We start from the raw sequence: 20,750 nt of genomic DNA on the forward strand, positions 1-20,750 counted from the left end.
AGCCATAAGTTTGTTTTCTGGCTGTGAGTCTGTTTCTGTTTGCTAAATTGTTAATTCAAAGACAATGGTCAGTCATATTTTAGACTCCCAGCTGTCTTCTTTGACTATTTGGCAGCCTTGAATTTGGAAAGAAAGACAGATAAGAACATCTCTAGTGATTCTACTTTATCTGTGTTTTTTGAATATTTTAGGAGAATATATGTATGTATCAATTGTAAATTTTTTAAACTTTAAAAACAAAAGAATTTTTTGTTAAGCCTTAGAATATTAATTTAGAACATGACTGGGATTTAATAAAAATATCCTAATTACTAGTTTCCCACTCTCTGCCCTACTCTTTGTTTTAATCCATTTTCATATTGTCCCTACATTATTGCAGTATAGCCGGCAGCTACCGCAAGATTGTTATCTGTTCTCAGCAGCTCCACTTCCCTCAACAAGGAGGTTCAAAAGAGTCCTAAAATTGAGTCTCATTGAATTATGATTGGGTAATAACCAAGCATGAACTCACCACTCTAACCAGAAGGGTGTGTTACTCTGATTGGCCAGGGTAGATCATTTGCTTCAGTCACACCACATTAATTAGGAGATGGAGGAACGGTTTTTAGAAAAAAAATCAGGATGCTGGCACTAGAGGAAGGTTAGAGTGTTTTCACTACTATAGACCTATCTATTTTCCTTTAATTTATTCAAAGACTTACTAATGTGTGTTTTCTGAACTTCTAAAGCTCAGCTTAAATCAGTTTTAAAGGCATTCATCTACATTCTTACCAACTGTTTGTAAATAAATGTTAAACTCTAAGGCTATACTCAACCGTTAAGAAACATATCTATTTTTTCTTATATGATTTTTAGGTACCTTCTGCCATAAAATTGTCAGTGAAACGTCTGATTCCTAGGGCACCACTGATCAATAGGACAAAGGAGAGAAATTTATTCACCAGCATTACTTTTTGAATAAAAGTGCAAGATGCTAATTTGATTGATCTTGAAGTATAATTGTGTTTTTATTTTATAAACAATTTTTACTTTTAGGCCCAGTATGCCTAGATTTTAATCAGTGTGGATGAGAGAGTTATTTGGGTATTTTCCTTGTAATTGGTAGGAGGTATATTGACTATAAATCCCCAGCCTGTCTCATCCCAATAAACTCTTCATCTGTGTATCTTGATTGAAATTGGAATGAGTGCAAAGGGATGACTGTGATGGGAAAGATAAACTGCTAGAGGCTATTAACATTTATTATGACCATGCCTACATATTGGCCAACAGATATTTTTGGAAAAATATAAATTAATGAACACAGGATCAGGCTGCCATGATTTAATGAAACATATCATTTTTCTTTCCCTGTTGGTTTCATGGCAATGTAGAATGAATTGTCTGGCAGAAACATCTGTTTATTTCATGGAGCCAGCCAAAGTAATCTCATGCACAGCTTTTACGCAATTGCTGCATTAAGTCAGGTGAATAAGAAGGTTACTGAAATGGCAGCAAAAACACCAATAGAATCACCACAGATCTATGCTGAGCACCTCTCATGTTGCAGGCCTGGGGATACAATAGTAGGACTAGAAAATACAATTATGACCATACACTGCTGACAGGTTAGGGTTACTGAAGAAATAAAATTGGACAGAACAAGTCCAGCTCGTGAAGGGTAATCTTCAGTCTTGCTTCAGAAAATCATGGAATAAATTCTTAGACAAATTGTGGATTTATCTGTCAGTTGTGGATTTACTGTGCCTTTTTATCCTCAGCAAGCATTGAAATGATTTTATATGAACCAAATTGCTGGTGATTTCCCAGTCCCAATATAAGTGAGTAAGTCAGCGTCTCAGCAGATAGAGAGGGAGAAAGGATCCTTAGGCAGACTCAAGCTAACCCTGGAGTCAGAAGGAATTCTTTTGTACCAGTACACTCACCCCTGCACACCAAGGTAACTTTTCATAAACTCAGCCTGAAAAAGCCACAGGGTGCTGGTGAAAACAGAGAAGAAAAACACCTGCTTCCTGTAGATACAAAGCCTATGGGAACAAAATCCTTAAAATGACATTGAACTTCAGACCTCTTACCATACCACTGACATCTCCTACAAAAGGCAAGCCCAGATCTCCATTCTGTGGTGGAGTTAGGACTTCACAAACTGAAACTCTATGTGGGTAGAAGCAATAGGGCACGTATGGCAAAGGAATAATCCTTCCTTTTTATCATCTCACTTGAAACCTCTTAAAATATTGAAACACAGTGACTGACAGTCTCCCCAAACAAACTGAAGTAAAATAAAATTAAATTCAAGTAACATTTTGCATAAAATATTGGGTGATGCATGGCCTCCCTGAGACTTCTCCAAAAACCCAATCTAAGAAACCCTGCTCTAGACTTAGGGTGCTCCTCCTTCCTGAAAAGCAGAAGCGTAAGAACTTGTGAAATGGGTAGATAAAGAAAATAAATAGGACCAATGTTTAACCTCGTATTTGTTTTAAAAATAACAAGAATTCTTAAAAAAATTTTAATACTAAAATACTAATATTTTTAAAGACAGTGTCCCAAGAGTTCTATCAAATGAAGAGCTTTAATGGCAAGTCAGCTTGTCTCGAGTTTATCTGTCATCCCTCTCATCCTTCCGTCTGTCTTTGCTTAGGAATTTCTCTCTCTCTTACTCTAATATATATGTTTGCTTAAGGGGCGTTTCTCATACATTTTTGTTCCCTATATTATCACTATCTATCTACATATAGAGAGATGGATATTCCAATTGCTCTATTGTTCTAGAGGTCTTCTCTAAAGCACTAGAGCAATTGAATATTTAATTTTCAAACATGTCCATAAAATTAGCTCACTTAATGTAACAGATTCTGAAACGGTTTTTGTATTGTGACTTTTTCCCAATAGATTTATAGGGATAGCTACCTTCCTTGAATCTTCTATGGTCTGTGTTTCTAGAAGTTCTGATTCAATCAAGCCATACAAAGCAAATTTTCTCTTGAAGGTACCTTCCTGTAATGTATCCAAGTGCTCATATTTATCTTCGACCTTTACTTGTTTAAGTTGGTTCTTTCTTAGCACTTTCCCGTACTTCCAGTGCTTCCAGGGTATCACTATTAGGATTAATCCTAACAGTAAAGTTGTTCTAGCCACTTAGCAGGGTGGAATGTCAATGAGTAATTACTCATGCCCCAGGCAGCACCACTCTCTTTACGCCAGTTTGCTGAAGGTTCAAAGTGCTGACGCAGTCTGATTTGTTATAATCTGATTACGCATCATTGCAGGGAGAGAAACAAATAAGAAGAAGGGTCTTTCAGGGCTTCCTCAAACAAATCTAATCTACAGTTGGCAAAGAGCATCTTTGGTTGTTTAGGGCTAGAGGTTGGAGGCTGTGTTTAGACAAGGGCACAGGGTAACCCTGGTAGTGATGGAAAAATTGTGTACCCTGATTAAGTTGAGGTTACAGACGTATATAAATTTGTTAAGTATCAATTGAATATACCCTTAAAGATTGATAAATTTTATTGTATGTAAATTATATATTCAAAAAGTTGACTTAAAAAGAGATACCCAGAAATATTACAGGTCTTAAAAAGATTAAACTATGCCAATAAGTAGTTTGAAAATAAAAATTAATGAATCAACTGTGTCCCCCACAGCTCTAGAATGGCAGAAATTGACTTCTGGTGTAAGGACAGTGGCATTGCCTGGATAAGACTGCAGAGCTACTGAGACCTTTTAGAGCTGCTTGATTTTGGCTTGCTCCAAGTCTAGTTCTCCAGTCTCTTCTCTCCTGTGAAGTTCCCCATATCCAGCCACATCTTTCTAGTACTTTCCATTTTATCTTAATTCTGCTAGAGTCTGTCTATTGCTCTCAGAAGAAGCACTCTGATTCTCATAAACATTTTCCTTAAAGAAAACATTATGTAGAACAGAAGCTTCAATAGTTAATAAGTTGCCAGATTCCCTCAACTTGGACATTTATAGATATCAGCAGTAATTAATTATTGTAAGAATTGCACTTCTGTTATGTGGGGTGGAAAAAGAATTACTAAGTACCGATTCAGTTTTTGTTTTTAGTGCTTAGTGAAGTGTCTGGCAAATATAGGTATATATTTGTGGACTCTGTGAACAAGCAAAACAATATTCCTGCTGCAAGGGACATCAATAACCAATTAATAAGGAAGGGGCAATCTAAACCACAGGTGGAGAAATCTAGTGAATAACTTAATTTTTGAACAAAAAGGAGAATTGTCAAAAGAAGCCATAAATATTCAAAGTGTTTGGACATTGTGTTTATGACTTGATTTCTTTGTTTAACTTGGGGGAAACCACGGGCAACAGTCATTGAATTCTTTCTCACCACCCTATTTTCTGCTCCAAAAACTTAAGTGGCATTTCAGAATCATCAATCCATTGTCACTGTCCTTTGTACCTTGGAGATGTAAGCAAAGCTAATTTAGGAAGGAAACCATTATTCCCTTGAGAGGTTGGTTTTTAACAAAGGATAGATACAATTTTTTTAAAATCATTGTCTCCTGCCCAGACTCTTGGCTCCAGACCTGTGTGGTTATGCACCTTCAAACTTCCATTCCAGCACTGCTGACTCTGCACTCACCAATGCTGAGAAATCAGCTGCTTTGATATTTACAGGCCTAAGGCTTCTTTTCTCTTTTCAATAATTATGTAAGCTAACTACACTAGGTTTTGTCTGCTCGGTATGGTTTGAAAGCAGATGGTGAATTCTTACCTCAGCTGGATGGAAGGGCCGCAGAACATTTAGCAGTGCTTACCCGTTAAATTTTAACTGCTTGTGCTGGGGGGCCTGTCGGAACATATGATTAACAATCACAGAGATCCAAATTTAGGTGGTGGGCAATATCAATTTCAAAACTAAAGCAAACCAAGAACTCATGGTTCTGTTCCTGACTTAAATCAAAGCCAAGCTATTTATCCTAACCAGGTATAAGAGAAGCTCATTTAATTGAAATTTATCAGCCAAGAGACCCCTGGCACTCCCTTTCTCTGCCCTTGTGTTACTCCTGACACATTTGCGAGCTGTGGTAATGTGATTTCACTCTGGTTGTATTCACTAAGGTTATCTCACCTTTGGCTTTTTTATTGCTTATGTTCTATTGGAAATTAGTTTAGTATAGGAGGAATAGCTGCTGTGGACTTTATATCCTTTTGCTCACTAGATTTGTATTTTTAGTCCTGACAATATCGTTTCACCACCCCTGGGAGATGGTGACAGATTTTCTGTATAGCCGGGCAATCTACAGGGTATAAATATTTCTATAACCAATATAAACCTGAATACCATAGATGTTTGCACAATCACTGTTCTTGGTGAGCAGAGAAGAAATACACTGTAACCCCTTTTACCTCTTCCCTCATTCTTAATTATAACAGGCCCTGATGGGGTGTATTATCAATCCAATCAGTTTCTAATAAAGTCAGCAACGAGATTTCTATTTAAGGTTTATTTTGGTATCGCGATACTTACTTGAAGTGAATCAGGACCATGTGGTGCCTATATTGATCTGTAGTCACATTTGTGATCTGTTTTTCGTTTGTTTGTTTGTTTGTTTAACAATGAGGACGTGATTCAATCCTAAATAAGAGTATGTTCATGTGTGGAATTAATGAAGTTCCATAGTTAGTGTCTTTAGAATGTTTCTAACAAATGTATAGATCTAAGGGCAACAGCAGAGCGGATAGAGAAGGATATGCTGAGAAGCTCAGGAAGTGCTATTAGGAAGCTGCCTCTACCCTTGAAAATCATCTGTCTTAGTATGCTGCGGGTCTTCCATACAAAGTTCTGTAGATAGCCTCTTGTGGAATTATTTTTTAAAACAGGATTTAATAATAAAAAATTATCCCTGTAAAGAGCAAATATTAATGAGGAAAACTGTATTCATTTTACAAATGGAAAAATTTCAGTTCTCATCTCAATCAGCTTATTATAATTATTTAATACAATTGACCATTCTCCTTTTTAACATAAATTCTTCACTTGGCCTCTGAGACTGCTAATTTTCTCCTACATTAACGGTTACTTCTTAGTCTTCTGTACTTGCGTCTGCTTCCCTTCCCAACTTCTATAAATTGAAATGTCCCAAGATTCAGTCCTTGGGTATCTCTTTCCTGTCCATACTTAACCCCTTTGTGATCTCCATTAGCTATTCAGTTTTAATACCATATGTGTGTTGCTAACCTTCCAGTTTCTCTTAAGATCCAACCTCTTTTATGATCTTCAGGCTTTTTTACATTAAATTACTTACTGAAAATTTCTTCTTGATGTTCAACAAGTATCTCTTATTAAATCTGTCCCACAGTGAACTCTTGATTACCACCATCCCAAATCTGCTAATCTTTCAGACTCCCTAGTCTAATAAATGCCACACTGCCATTTACTTAGTTATTGACACAAGATCTTAGAATCACTCTTGACCCCCCTCCTTTTATTTTAAAGCATACATTCAAATAATCAGTTAATCCTTGCTAGTTCTTTAGTGTCAGTGTATTTTTTCAACTGAATAACTTCTCATCTCCTCCATTGCTAATACTCTAATCTGAACCACTATCATTTCCTACCCAGTTTACAGCAATGGCTTGTTAACTGGTCACACCACTTCCATTGTTGCCCACTTACAGCAGGCAGAGGAAATTTTAAATAATGTAAACTGGGTTATATCATTTTACTACTCAAACTCTAAAAAACTTTCCAATATTTCTTACAACAAAATTCAAATTTAACATGCTTTTAATACACACACGCACTGGACATTACCCAAAACCAACCTCATGTCTTATTGCTCTTCCTCTTTTTCATTCTACTCCAGCCATGCAGGCCTCCTTGGGCTTTCTTGAACCTGTCAAGAAGGTTCCCACCCGAGAGCCTCTGCTTTTTCTATTTCCTGTGTCTAGAGTGCATTGCCTCAGATATTATTGTGGGTCGTTCATTCCTCACTGTCTTTAGGTATCTACTCAAGTATCACCTCCTCAGAAGAGTCTTCTTTGACAACTCTATTTGAAATAACATCTCTGCCCCATCACTTTCTCCCCTCACATTCCCTTATATTTCTTCTTAACAGTGGTCATTTCCTGGTATATTTTATGTATGTTTGTATATGTATATAGGTAGGTATATTATTTATTTGTATATTATTGGACTTTCATACTAGAATTTAACCTCTTTGAAGCCAAGAACATTATCAGTTTTGTTCATTTCTGTACCCAATGCCAAGAATTTTGCCTTGCCTATAAGTAGATATTGAATAAGAAATTGTTGAATGAATTAAATGCAAAAAAAATGAAGTGAGACCTCTACAGTTATTGTCTACTAGGTGGAGCCTTCAAGAGGTGCTTTTCAAGCTGAGGAAATTGTTCTCTGGCCTTTAGCAGTGTCCTCATTGTTATCAGCTGTTGAATCCACCTACCTGGAAGAGCGTTGTCTAATGAAACTTCCTGTGACAATGGAAATGTTCTGTATCTTCACTACCCATTATAGTAGCCACTAGCCACTACTTTAGAACTTGAAATGTGGCTAATGCAACTGAGGAGTTGAATTTTTAATGAATTTTTATTTTTAAATTTAAATTTAAACAGCCACATTTGACTACCAAATTAGAAGGCACAGGTCTAGATCATAGGAGGCAAGTGATAGCTTTCCTTAAACCACCTTGTGCTGTGTCTTTTCCAGTAAATATTAAATGAACCTAAATTTCCTGGTTCCATTGTCTTATTTTTTGCAGCTTGTGTGTGCTTAGCTCACGCTAGCAATGCAAAAGGAGAAAATAGAAAATATCTCTTTTTAAATGTGTGCAAAGCAGAAGGCCAATTCCCCAGCAGGAGAAAGATGCTGCTGGCAGAGAGCTCCTTGCAAATGGGGATTAGGCAAGAAAACACGGGGCACAATTGCTTTCAGTCGAGCCAGTCAGCAAAGCCATGGGTTTTTGTAGATTCCCACTTAATTATACATTGCTTTCTTTCTCTACAGTCAGCGCTGATTTGAATCTGTGTATATGCATGCATTTACTGAACAACCAAAACAGGATATACAAAAGTGAATATTTATTTAACATCTCCCTTACCATCATACACGGTTTTTGAAATTTGACACAATATAATTTAAAATATACAACCCTTAAAATGAAATGGGCTAATAATTATATCACAGATTGTTCCACTCCTTCTCCTGATAAGAAGTAAATTAAAAAACAGTGCTAAAAAATACGTATAGTGAGAAAGGAGAAACCAATGTCTATGTAACTTATTTTCATACAACGTGAACACAGGGTAGAGAGAAGAAATGATACATGCTTCTCCTTGAGTCCTCTTCTCCATCAGCCTCCTACAGCTTGATCTGCCCTCTGAGGAAACAAATCAGAGGCTTCCCCAGATTGGTGGAATAAATGTCAAGCATCCTAACTGTCTCCCTTTAAATCAAGCTGATCCGCCAGATGACTACCCTAAGTAAAGCAGGGTTTCTCCACCTCAGCACTACTGACAATTTGGTCTGGATACTTTTTGTGGTGGAAGGCTGTCTGTGTCCGGTAGGACGTCCAGCAGTATCATTAGCCTCTCCCTAATAGATGCCAATAGCAGCCTCTCTCTCATTCCCAGTATGATTACTGCAAATGTCTTCAGATATTGCCAGATGTCCCCCTGGGGTCAAAGTTACCCCAGTTTGAGAACCAATGAGGAAAAAGACAGTCTAAGACATCACAGCCTACTCTCTTCCTGTATTTATCTGGATCATGACCTTTTAAGCTTTCTCTGTTCTCAATTCCATGTTATTCTCTTTGACCTGAAACCCATGGCTTCACCGTTTAATTGTTTGACCTCAGCATTCTCTTAGACTCAATTTTGGACTTACCTACTGATGTTGCTGCCCCAGGCTGAACAACTTTAACCAATCCTTAATTGCAGGGCCAAGCCCCAGAGTGGGCTTTCCTGATTTGTGTCTCTAACAAATCTGCTTGCAATATCAAAGGCAGACCATACAACCCTCTTGGGAGAAAAACGATCTAATTGCTGGTGACCTCCGTTCTAGATTCAGCTTGGCCATTACCTTGTTTTTTCTGTATCACCTTATATTAGTTAAGTAAATTCTTTGGACCTTAATTTACTTATTTTCAAAATGGAAGTACTGATTTCTGTACTAATTGTCTCAAAGGTGTGCAAAGTCTAAATAAGATAACCAATATTATAGTGCTTTGGAAAGATAAAAAATTTCTTTCTGCAAATATAACGAGTGGTAGCAATGTTCCTTATTCCAGGGAAGCTCATATCAAGTTAAAGATAGATGAAGGCTTCTTGCTATCAAACATACAGCCCTATCCGTATGCATTTTAAAGTGACCATGAGCTTACTCCCATCTTTTCTCACACAGTGACAGAGTGCTGGAATTTTCTAGAAGGTGAACTGGGGAGTTTCTCTTTTACTGCCTTGGCAGCACCAAACTGGTCTGGCAAAGTTCAACTTAGCAACTCACATACCAAGGTCAAATGGGGTTTGTGGACTGCCTCAAGGAGAAAATTATTTTGGATGCTCACATAGCTCTCCCAAACTGTGAGCTCCATATTCAATGCTGGATTTTGAATAACTGAAAACCCTTCTGTCCTGTCCTGTCAACTCCTTCAGCCCATATACATGGAGGAACACTCCTATTTCCTCTCCTGGTCATGGGATAGAAAATCAGGAATGCTTGGTAGAGGAATGTACCATGGGGCACATTCCAACATGTGGTTCTGTGGTGACTTTCTAAGCAGACATACTGTATTTGCCTCCTGAGGGAGTTGCCAAATCCTCACCCCAACCTTTAAAGCACCTCCACTAGACCCCTTTGCATGATGCATGTGTGCTTGTGTGTGTGTTTATATATGTGCACACTCAGAATCAAGATTCCTTTCAACATTTGGGGAATGCAGAAACCAAATCAAACATTCCTAGAACGCATTTGTGATTTTATAAAAAAGTAGGAGGAGAAGATGACTTCTGTTTAAATGTCTCTCTCCCTGTGAATGATGTTTGAGAAGTGCCACCTGGCATCACTGCACATGTGAAGTAGGACTGGACTTCTCCAGTCAAGAGACTGTAGAGACATCACTAGGGAAGCAGGAAAAGTGAACTCCACAAGCCATGTCTGAGCTTGCCAAGTGGCTAAGCCTTTATTTCACAGCCATTACCCCACTTTCTTTTACCCAACTTGGAAATGAAGAAAATATCTGCATAGTATTCAGATGAGTCATCCTTAGGAATGTGAATATTGAAGATAGCCAAGCAAGGGGAAATAGGTCAAAAGATATTGTACATAGTTAAAAATAGCCACCACAGAAAACGTGTTTTTATTTGGCATCATGCCTTTCTACATTCACTTGAATTGGCCATTTGGCTCTCTGTACAAAGCAGACAGCTTTTCACACCTTTGGGACATGGGGGTTGTGGTCCTCTGCTGGCTGCCCCAAACCTCACAAATTGGAGACTAAGGCACTTATTTTTACAATTGACACTAAAATTGTTTTCCTTTCATGTCAGTGAAGAGTGTATTTCCCATGTAAAAAGAAAAAAAATATCACCCCTCTCTGCCTATCACTGTCTACAAAGGAACTATTCTCTGTTGAAGTTTCCTCACCCCTCCCCCACTCTCTAGACCCCTTGTAGCGTTGTGTCAGATGATGTCATATGTCTAACCTTCCATTACCTCCTCTGATGGAGCTGCCACAGCTGGATTCTCAGTCAACTATGAAGTTTAAGTTGGTAATTCCAAATCTGTTCTATAAATTCCAGCAGTAGCTGATTTGGCCAGAATTTCAATGTTATCTTCATGCCTGATTTTTTGAAAAGGAAGACAATTAACCAGTCTCAATGATTTACCTAAGAGAATGTATGAACCATCACATTCAACTCTTTCCCTTTTGAAAGAATGTTCCCATATGTTTTTGGTCCCTCTTGCATATTCCACAATCTATAATAACTACAGAGCCATGAACTTTGCCAATGGCCTGGGAAACTAACTATATATCTATGACTAGACAAGAGTATAATGTGAACATACTGTTTTTAAAACGTAATTTTATATTGGAGTTTTGAACTAAAGGAATAAGGGTTTTATTTTGCTTGTAGCAGAGCCATAAATCAGCATATGCTTAAGTGATTTGCAGGAAACAGCACTGTTTGGGGGAAATAGTCTATCTATGATAACTAGTGAACAGAGTTTATTAGGAACTAGGAGTTTGGGGGCTTTATTAAAAAGCACTTCAGAGAACATTCTGGCATTTGTCCAAAAGTATATGACTGTTCTAAGGATAGCTATGGGGTGTTGTTTTAAATTACTAAACTCTCCGTCCCTCTGGACTCCTTCTCTACTTCTCTGGAGGTAACAAGCCCATATATTTGAAAACACATTTCATAGCATCTCTGTCCCTGGGTTGCTTAAGACCCCTGCTTGGTTACCTGAATATTATTGGATCCCATGGAATGAGGTGGTGTGACCCAGTTGTAAGCAATTACTAAACAGTTTTGAAAAGTAATAACTCACAATTATGTAGACTTAAAGATAACTATTGTAAAATTGGGAATCAAAAAACAAAATAAAAGAAACAAGCCATCTGCTGGTCTGTTCATTTTCTTGTTTGGAAACAGGAAATACCTTGAGGATTTCATTAAAAATAGAACTCGTTTTTTTAAGGGACAAAGACAATGCATGAGTATAATCTGTTCCTCGTGGTCAAAACAGCTACCTTGTAAACAGGGTATCTATACCACTAGAGACCCTGAAAATGAATGATTTTTCTTTTTTACATTCACTTTTCTTAGTCATTTCATACATTTTCTGGTAACACTTGCCTAAACTTACTTGGTTGATTTGGTGCACCCTAAAAATAATTTTGACATATTTCCATCATAGTGACCATTCGGCATTTAATAAAATTATATTTTATTCATATAGTAAGAAATAATGAAATAAGAGAGGAAGATTGAGGAAATATAAAATACAAGGCTACGCAGAGAGTTAAAGGATGTTAAACTTTCAAATAGGATGTGATTTGGCTAATTTTTCAAAGAGATTGCAAAGTTTGTATAGATACTGCATCTTCTTGAGTTTTGAGTCATGGTCTAATTGTATAAAAGCACTCTTAAGATAATCCACTACCATTGGTGGTTTGGGAGGGAATGCTTTGTTAGAAGAGATGCTGTTTTAAGATTGACTATTTCATATTGGCTAAGAATATAACTAAGAATATGACTTGGTTGGACATTGCTTAGGCTGAAGGATTGAGAGCAGGGAGAGTGAACTGAACTGTACTGAACTGTAATGAACTGAAAAAAAATGGGATATTTAAGAGATGAAGAAGGTTTATTACTAGGTATTTTATTCTTTTTGATGTGATGGTAAATGGGATTGTTTTCTTAATTTCTCTTTCTGATATTTCCTACAACAGGAATTCCTCTATATTCCTCTAAATGCAACAGATTCCGCTATATTAATTTTGTATCCAGCAACTTTACCAAATTCATTGATAAGCTCTAGAAGTTTACTGGTAGCATCTCTAGGGTTTTCTATGTACAGTAGCATGTAATCGGCAAGTGACAGTTTTACTTCTTCCTTTCCAATTTGGATTCCTTTTATTTCTTTTTCTTCTCTGATTGCTGTGGCTAGGATTTCCAAAACTGTGTTGAATATAAGTTGTGAGAGTGGGCATCATTGTCTTGTTCCTGATCTTAGAGGGAATACTTTCAGCTTTTCACCATTGAGTATGACTTTAAGTGTGGGGTTTTTTTATATATGGCCTTCATTGTGTTGAAGTATGTTCCCTCTGTGCCCACTTTCTGAAGAGTTTATATCATAAGTGGATACTGAATTTTATCAAAAAACTTTTTCTGCATCTATTGAGATGATCATATGGTTTTTATTCTTCAATTTGTTAATGTAGTATATCACATTGATTGATTTGCAAATATTAAAAAATCCTTGCATCTCTGGGATAAATCCCACTTGAACATGGTGTATGATCCTAAGGAGACAAAAGATCTGTATTCCAAAAACTGTAAGACACTGGTGGAAGAAACTGAAGACAACACTAACAGATGGAAAGATATACCATGTTCTTGGATTGGAAGAATCAGTCTTGTTAAAATGATAGTACTATCCAAGCAATCTACGGATTCAGTGCAATCCCTATCAAACTACCAGAGGCAATTTTTCAAAGAACTAGAACAAAATTTTTTTAATTTGTATGGAAATACAAGAGACTCCAAATAGCCAAAACAGTCTTGATAAAGAAGAATGGAGCTGGAGGAATCATGCTGCCTGACTTCAGACTATACTACAAAGCTACAGTAATAAAAAATAGCATACTACTGGCACAAAAAACAGACACATAGATCAATGGAGCAGGATAGAAAGTCTAGAAATAAATTCATGTCCTTATGGTCTTAATCTGCAACAAAGAAGGCAAGAAAATACAATGGAGAAAAGATAGTCTCTTCAACAAGTGGTGTAGGGAAAACTGAACAATGAAATGTAAAAGAATGAAATTAGAGCATTCTCTAATGCCATATACATAAACTCAAAACAGATTGAAGACCAAAGTATAAGACTAGATACTACAAAACTCCTTAGGCAGAGCACTCTGACAGAAATCACAGCAATATTTTTTTGGATCCTTTCCTTGAATAATGGAAATGAAACAAAAATTTAAAAATAGGACTTAATTAAACTTATAAGTTTTTGCATGCCAAAGGAAACCATAATCAGAATGTAAAGGCAACCTATGGAATGGGAGAAAATATTTGCAAATGATGTGACCAACAAGAGATTAATTTCCAAACTATATAAGCAGCTCATACAACATAATGTCAAAAACAAACAAACAACCCAATCAAAAAATGGACAAGACCTAAGTAGACATTTCTCCAAAGAAAACATACAGATGGCCAACAGGCACGTGAAAAGATGCTCAGTATGGCTCATTATTAGAGAAATGCAAATCAAAATTACAGTGGGGTATCTCCTCTCACCAGTCAGAATGGACATCACTAAAAAGTCTGCAAATAATAAATGCTGGATAGGGTGTGGAGAAAAAGGAATCCTCCTACACTGTTGGTGGGAATGTAAATTGGTGCAGCCACTATGGAGAACAGTATGGAGTTTCCTTAAAAACCTAAAAATAGAGTTATTATATGATCCAGAAATCCCACTCCTGGGCATATATCCAGACAAAACTCTAACTTGAAAAGATACATGTACCCCACTGTTCATGGCAGCATTATAAACAATAGCTAAGACATGGAAGTAACCTCAATGTCCATTGACAGATGAATGGATAAAAATGTGAGAGATATATATATACACATACACACACACTCATATATTACTCAGCCATAAAAAAGTGACGTAAGTGCTGCCATTTGCAGCAACATGGATGGATCTAGAGAGTACCATATTAAGTGAAGTCAGTCAGACAGAGAAAGACAAATATCATATGATATCATTCATATGTAGAATCTTTTGAAAAATGATACAAATGAACTTACTTGCAAAATAGAAATAGACTTACAGACACAGAAACCAAACTTATGATTACCAAAGGGAAAAGTGGGTGGGAAGGGGAGAGGGATAAATTAGGAGTTTGGAATTAACAGATACACACTACTATATTTAAAATATATAAACAACAAGAACCTACTGTATAGCACAAGGAACTATATTCAATACCTTATAATAACCAATAATGGAAAAGAATCCAAAATTATATATATATATATATAAAACTGATTTAGTTTGCTATAGACCTGAAACTAATACAACACTGTAAATTAACTATACTTCAACAAAAATAGATAGAATCAAAAGTTATTTACTTTAAGATGCTAGAAAAACAACTATAATAATATTCAAAGGAAAGTAAAGGGTAGAAAGTAATGATGGTTGTGTTCATAGGATACTGAATTAGAAAAAAAAGAGATGATATATTAGATTGGAATCAAATAAGCAACTAGAAATAATAGTGTAGATATCAATAATAATAGTGATAGTTAATATTACTGACTGCTTTTTCTGTGCTAGGCATGGGGCTAAGTTATTTAATTTTCACCACACTCTGTGAATTAGGACATTTTACTATCCAAATTTTAAAAATAAAGGAACTAAGTTGTAGAATGTATTTAGTTTTGGACTTTAGGGGCTAAGTTTCTATAAGGCATCCAAATGGAGGCATCCAAAAGGCGTTTGGAATATGAGCTAGAACCTCAAGGGGAAAAATAAATCTGGTCTGGAGACAGAGTAGTGAGAGCTATTGAACTATAAATGATGATTCAGGTCACAGAATTAAATGAGAGGAAGTTTCTTGCCACTGGACAATAAAAGAAAATAGGATGAGAAATTATCTTTGGATTTGGTTATTAATGATTTTAATAAAAACTATTTGGAAGAGTAGAAGGAACAAAAGTCATATTGTGTGGGACTAAAGAATGAAGTGTACTCTTGTGAGATGTTTACCAACTAATAAAAGGAGAGAAATAGGTTAATGTCTCTTTGGTTTTAATAAAATATCTGACAGTGTAAAGAGAGATTTCAAACAGACACTTTGACTGATAGTATGCTTCAAGTGCCAAAGATCTCAATTTTTGTTGACCAGAGGCCTTCGTTAACTTTTGAAAGTAGTAGAAATACAGAATTAAAGAACTGTTATTTTAAAATTCCAGCTGATTCTTGTATCTGTCTCAGTGTTGGTTTAGCAAATACATTATCACTGAATAACTCCATGATGAAGTGAATTATTATCAGACTCTAGAATCTTTTTACCTAGACCCTAGCCAAAACAGTTATGTTAACCATGAGTGGTGACAGATGGAAATTTGAAGAGCTATGTTTATTAGATGGAGATCATCACTAGAAAATGTCATTATTTATGAGAAATTACCCCTTTATTTGTTTGCTTTTGTTCAGTTTTATGACAGTCTCAATTTTAATCATTTTGAGATTCAAGTACTAAGCAATGCTGTAATCATATTAGAAAACAATAATTCTTTCTCTGCTGTCTAGTAGACAACAGCAAAGCAAAAATTAAACAGCAATTCAAAAAACCAGTAAGAAATTTTGTATATATCTTACAGAATAAAAGGAGGAACTCCTAAAATTACATTTCAGTCATCACTGGTAATATAACTCTAAAGATATAAAACTGCATGAAAGTGTTCTGGTTCTAGCTTATTTTGTAATGGGCACTGCCATCTGTTTAGCACAATCAAGTCTTCTCTTGTTCTCTGATAAAGGAAAGTAATATAAATTCCCATGGAATGTACTTATCAGGGAAGAGTATGATCTACTGAATGGAGAAGCCAAAATGTAATGAAGTAATATTAGATTTAGATACCCAAGATTATTCTTTTAGATATTAAAAATTCTTAGTACTATAACATTTCTTAAGAAGAAAACTTTATAAATTTGATCAAAAATCCCGTTAAAAAATAGTTCCCATAATCAAATTTGTATCTTTTACCCATCTAAAAACTGCAGGAATGCTTTTTTCCCCCCAAATCTTTTGATATTTTTATACCCACTGCTTCTGTAATCAAGCCACTTGAAAGTAGTAAAACTGAAAGTTGTTTCTACCATTACCATTCACCTTTTTAGAAAGCTTTTTTCCAACTTATCTAGAAATGCCAAATCATTGATGCTGCACACACATGGCCCATCAATTAGAGCTGTTGGCTGTGTGCAGAATATAGTATGTCAGCCAGGTTGAGTTTAAGTCTAGAAATGAACCAAGGCCAGAGGTGAATGGTGCTTTTTACTTTTCCTTAAGCGTTAATCCACACTTTTAATCATAGTTTTTGTTTGTTTGTTTGTTTGTTTTTTAATCACCACTGACAGAGTCTACTTTCATTTTTAGTTTTTAGTACTAATAAAAACCCCAGACCCTGCTCTATTGGATGAAGTCTTCTTCCCTGATTACCTAAAGTCATCTCTTTCCTTCTGGAAATGCCAATGGTGTTTTTTTGTTTTTTACCTTTCCTCAAAAGATTATTGTATCATTCGTATTCATTTAGTCAACACATATTTATCAGGTTTCTCCTAAATTTAGAAGCTGTAGTAGTGAATCAAACAAATGAGGCCCCTGCCCTCACAATGTCTAGTGGAGAAGGCAGACCAAAATGCAGCTAATTGAAGTAAAGGGTGATGGCAAAAGGAAAAACACAGGTTGCTGTTGACTGGCTGGCAGATCAGGCATTCCAAGGTGGTCTATGGGATCATAAAGACCTCCTGGAATAAGTGAAGGTTTAAATTAGAATCTGAAAGGAAAGGAGTCAGCTAAGATGAGGGCAGGTGGAGGGATAAGGAGAGCATCACAGGAAGAAGAAATAAAATGTGAAAATACACAAGGATGAGCTAGGTATACGTGTCTCTCGTCTCAACGAAATTGAGGTCTTGTGAGCAAGAGGGCAAGAGCCATTATATGGTTCTTTGTGTCTCCCATGTATTTTGAAACAATACCTCACACTTAATAAATCCATTTATGAACTGATGCAGAATAAGAGCATGCACATTTGCAAAGGTGTGACAGCCATGACTCTTTTTTTAATTGAAGTATAGTCAGTTTACAATGTTATGTCAATTTTTGGTGCACAGCATAATAGTTCAGTCACACATATACATACATATATTCGTTTTCATATTCTTTTTCATCATGGGTTACTAGGAGATATTGAATATAGTTAGTTCCCTGTGCTATACAGTATAAACTTGTTGTTTATCTATTTTATATATAGTAGTTAATATCTGCAAATCTTGAACTCTCAATTTATCCCTCCCTCTTTTCCCCCTCTAGTAACCATAAGTTTGTTTTCTATGTTTGTGATTCTGTTTCTGTTTTGTAAATAAGTTCGTTTGTCTTTTTTTTTTTTTAGATTCCACATATAAATGTTATCATATGGTATTTTTCCTTTTCTGGCTTTGCTTAGAACGGCAATCTCCAGCTCCATCCATATTTTGCAAATAGCATTATTTTATTATTTTTTATGGCTGAGTAGTATTCCATTATATAAATATAACTCAACTTCTTTATCCAGTCATCTACCAATGGACATTTAGGTTGTTCCCATGTCTTGGCTATTGTAAATAGTGCTGCTATGAACATTGAGGTACATATATCTTTTCAAATTAAAGTTTTCTCTGGGTATATGCCCAGGAGTTGGATTGCTGGATCATATGATAAGTCTATTTTTAGTTTTTTTAAGGAATCTCTCCATCCTGTTTTCCATAATGGCTGTACCAAACTACATTTCCACCAACAGTGTAGGAGGTTTCCCGTTTTCCACACCCTCTCCAGCATTTATCATTTGTGGACTTTTTAATGATGGCCATTCTGACTGGTGTGAGGTGATAACTCACTGCAGTTTTGATTTACATTTCTCTGATAATTAGCAATACTGAGTATTTTTCATGTGCCTATTGGCCATTTGTATGTCTTCACTGGAGAATTGCTTGTTTAGGTCTTCTGCTCATTTTTGGATTGGGTTGTTGTTTTTTTATTATTAAGTTGTATGAGCTGTTTATATATTCTAGTAATTAAGCCTTTGTCAGTCTCATCTTTTGCAAATATTTTCTCCCATTCCATAGGTTGTCTTTTTGTCTTGCTTATGGTTTCCTTTGCTGTGCAAAAGCTTATAAGTTTAATTAGGCCCCATTTGTTTATTTTTGCTTTTATTTCTATTGCCTGGATAGACTGCCCTAGGAGAAAATTGCTAAGATTTATAATGTTTTGCCTATGTTTTCTTCTAAGAGGTTTATAGTTTCTATGTTTAAGTCTTGAAGCCATTTTGAGTTTATTTTTGTGTATAGTGTGAGGAAGCAAGAATATACAATGCATTAAAGACAATCTCTTCAGCAAATGGCATTGGGAAAACTGGACAGCTATGACTCTCTATTTAAAACTATTCTACAAAGCTACAGCAATCAAAATAACACAGTATTGGCACAAAAATAGACATATAGATCAATGAAACAGAATGGAGAGCCCAGAAATGAAGCCACACTTATATGGTTATTTAATCTGTAACAAAGGAGGCAAGAATATAGAATGGGGAAAAGAACCTATTCAATAAAAGGTGCTGGGAAAGCTGGACCACTATAAGGAAAAGAATCATGGACTACTTTCTCAAAAATAAATACAAAAATAAAAATACAAAAAAAAGATACAAAAATAAATTCAAAATGGATTAAAGATGTAAATATAAGACCTGAAACCATAAAACGTCCAGGAGAAAACATAGGCAGTACACTCTTTGACATCACTCTTAGGAGTATTTTTTTGAAAATGTCTTCTCAGGGAAAGGAAACAAAGCAAAAATAAACAAATGGGACAATATCAAACTAGAAAGATTTTGCACAGTGAAGAAGAAAACTATCAACAAAACAAAAAGGCCATATACTCAATGGGAGAAGATATTTGCAAGTGATATACCTGATAAAGGGCTAATATCTAAAATATACGAAGAACTCATACAACTGAATATCAAACAAACAATCAGATTAAAAAATGGGCAGAGGATGTAAATAGCCTTTTTCCCAAAGAAGACATACAGATGGCCAACGGGCACATGAAAAGATGTGCAACATTGTTAATCATCAGAGAAATGCAAATTAAAACTGCAATGAGATACCACCTCATACTTGTCAGAGCAGCTATTATCAAAAAGACAATAAATAAAAATTGTTGGCGAGGATGTGAAGTAACAAAAACTAAAATAGAACTACCATAGAATCCAGCAATTCCACTCATGGATATTTATCTGAAGAAAAATGAAAACATCAGTTTGAAAAGATATGCACCCTTATGTTTACTGCAGCGTTACTTACAGTAACCAAGAAAGGGAAGCACACTAAGTGCCCAACATAGGTGGATAAAGGATAAAGAAGATGTGGTATATTCATATATACATGTGTATAATGGAATATTATTCAGCCATAAATATGAAATCCTGCCATTTTCTACAACATGGATGGACTAGGGAGTATCATGCTAAGTGAAGTAAGTCAGACCGAGGAAGACAGATACTGTATAATTTCCTTATATGTGGAATTTAAAGACCAAAATATGAACAGAGGAAAACAGAAACAGAATCATAAATATAAAGAACAAACAGGTGGTTGCCAGAAGGGAGTGGGGTGAAGAGAGGAGAAAAATAGGTGAAGGAGAGTAAGAGGTACACCTTCCAGTTACAAAGTAAATGAGGCACTGGTATGAAATGTACAGTGTGGGGAATATAGTCAATAATTATGTAATATTTTTGTATGATGACCTATGGTAACTAGACTTATTGTGGTGATCATTTTGAAATGTATAGAAATACCAAATCACTATTTTGTATAACAGGAATTAACATAGTGTTGTAGGTCAATTATACTTCAAAAACAAACAAACTCATAAAAAAGATCAGATTTGTGGTTACCAGAGACTAGGGGTAGGGGGGCAGGTAGTGGATGAAGGCAGTCCAAAGGTACAAACTTCCTATTATAAGATAAATAAGTACTAAGGATGTAGGGTACAGCATGATAAGATAATTAATACTACTGGATATTACATATAAAAGTGACTCCTGTATGAAAACGAATATATGCATGTATATGCATGACTGGAGCATTGTGCTCTACACCAGAATTGACACATTGTAATTGACTGTACTTCAAAAAAAAAAAAGTGGCTCCTAAAAGTATTTGCTACAAGGAAAAAACCTTTTTTTTCTATTTA

Source organism: Camelus dromedarius, chromosome 7, assembly GCF_036321535.1.
Source record: "Camelus dromedarius isolate mCamDro1 chromosome 7, mCamDro1.pat, whole genome shotgun sequence".
Classification (NCBI taxonomy): Eukaryota; Metazoa; Chordata; class Mammalia; order Artiodactyla; family Camelidae; genus Camelus; species Camelus dromedarius.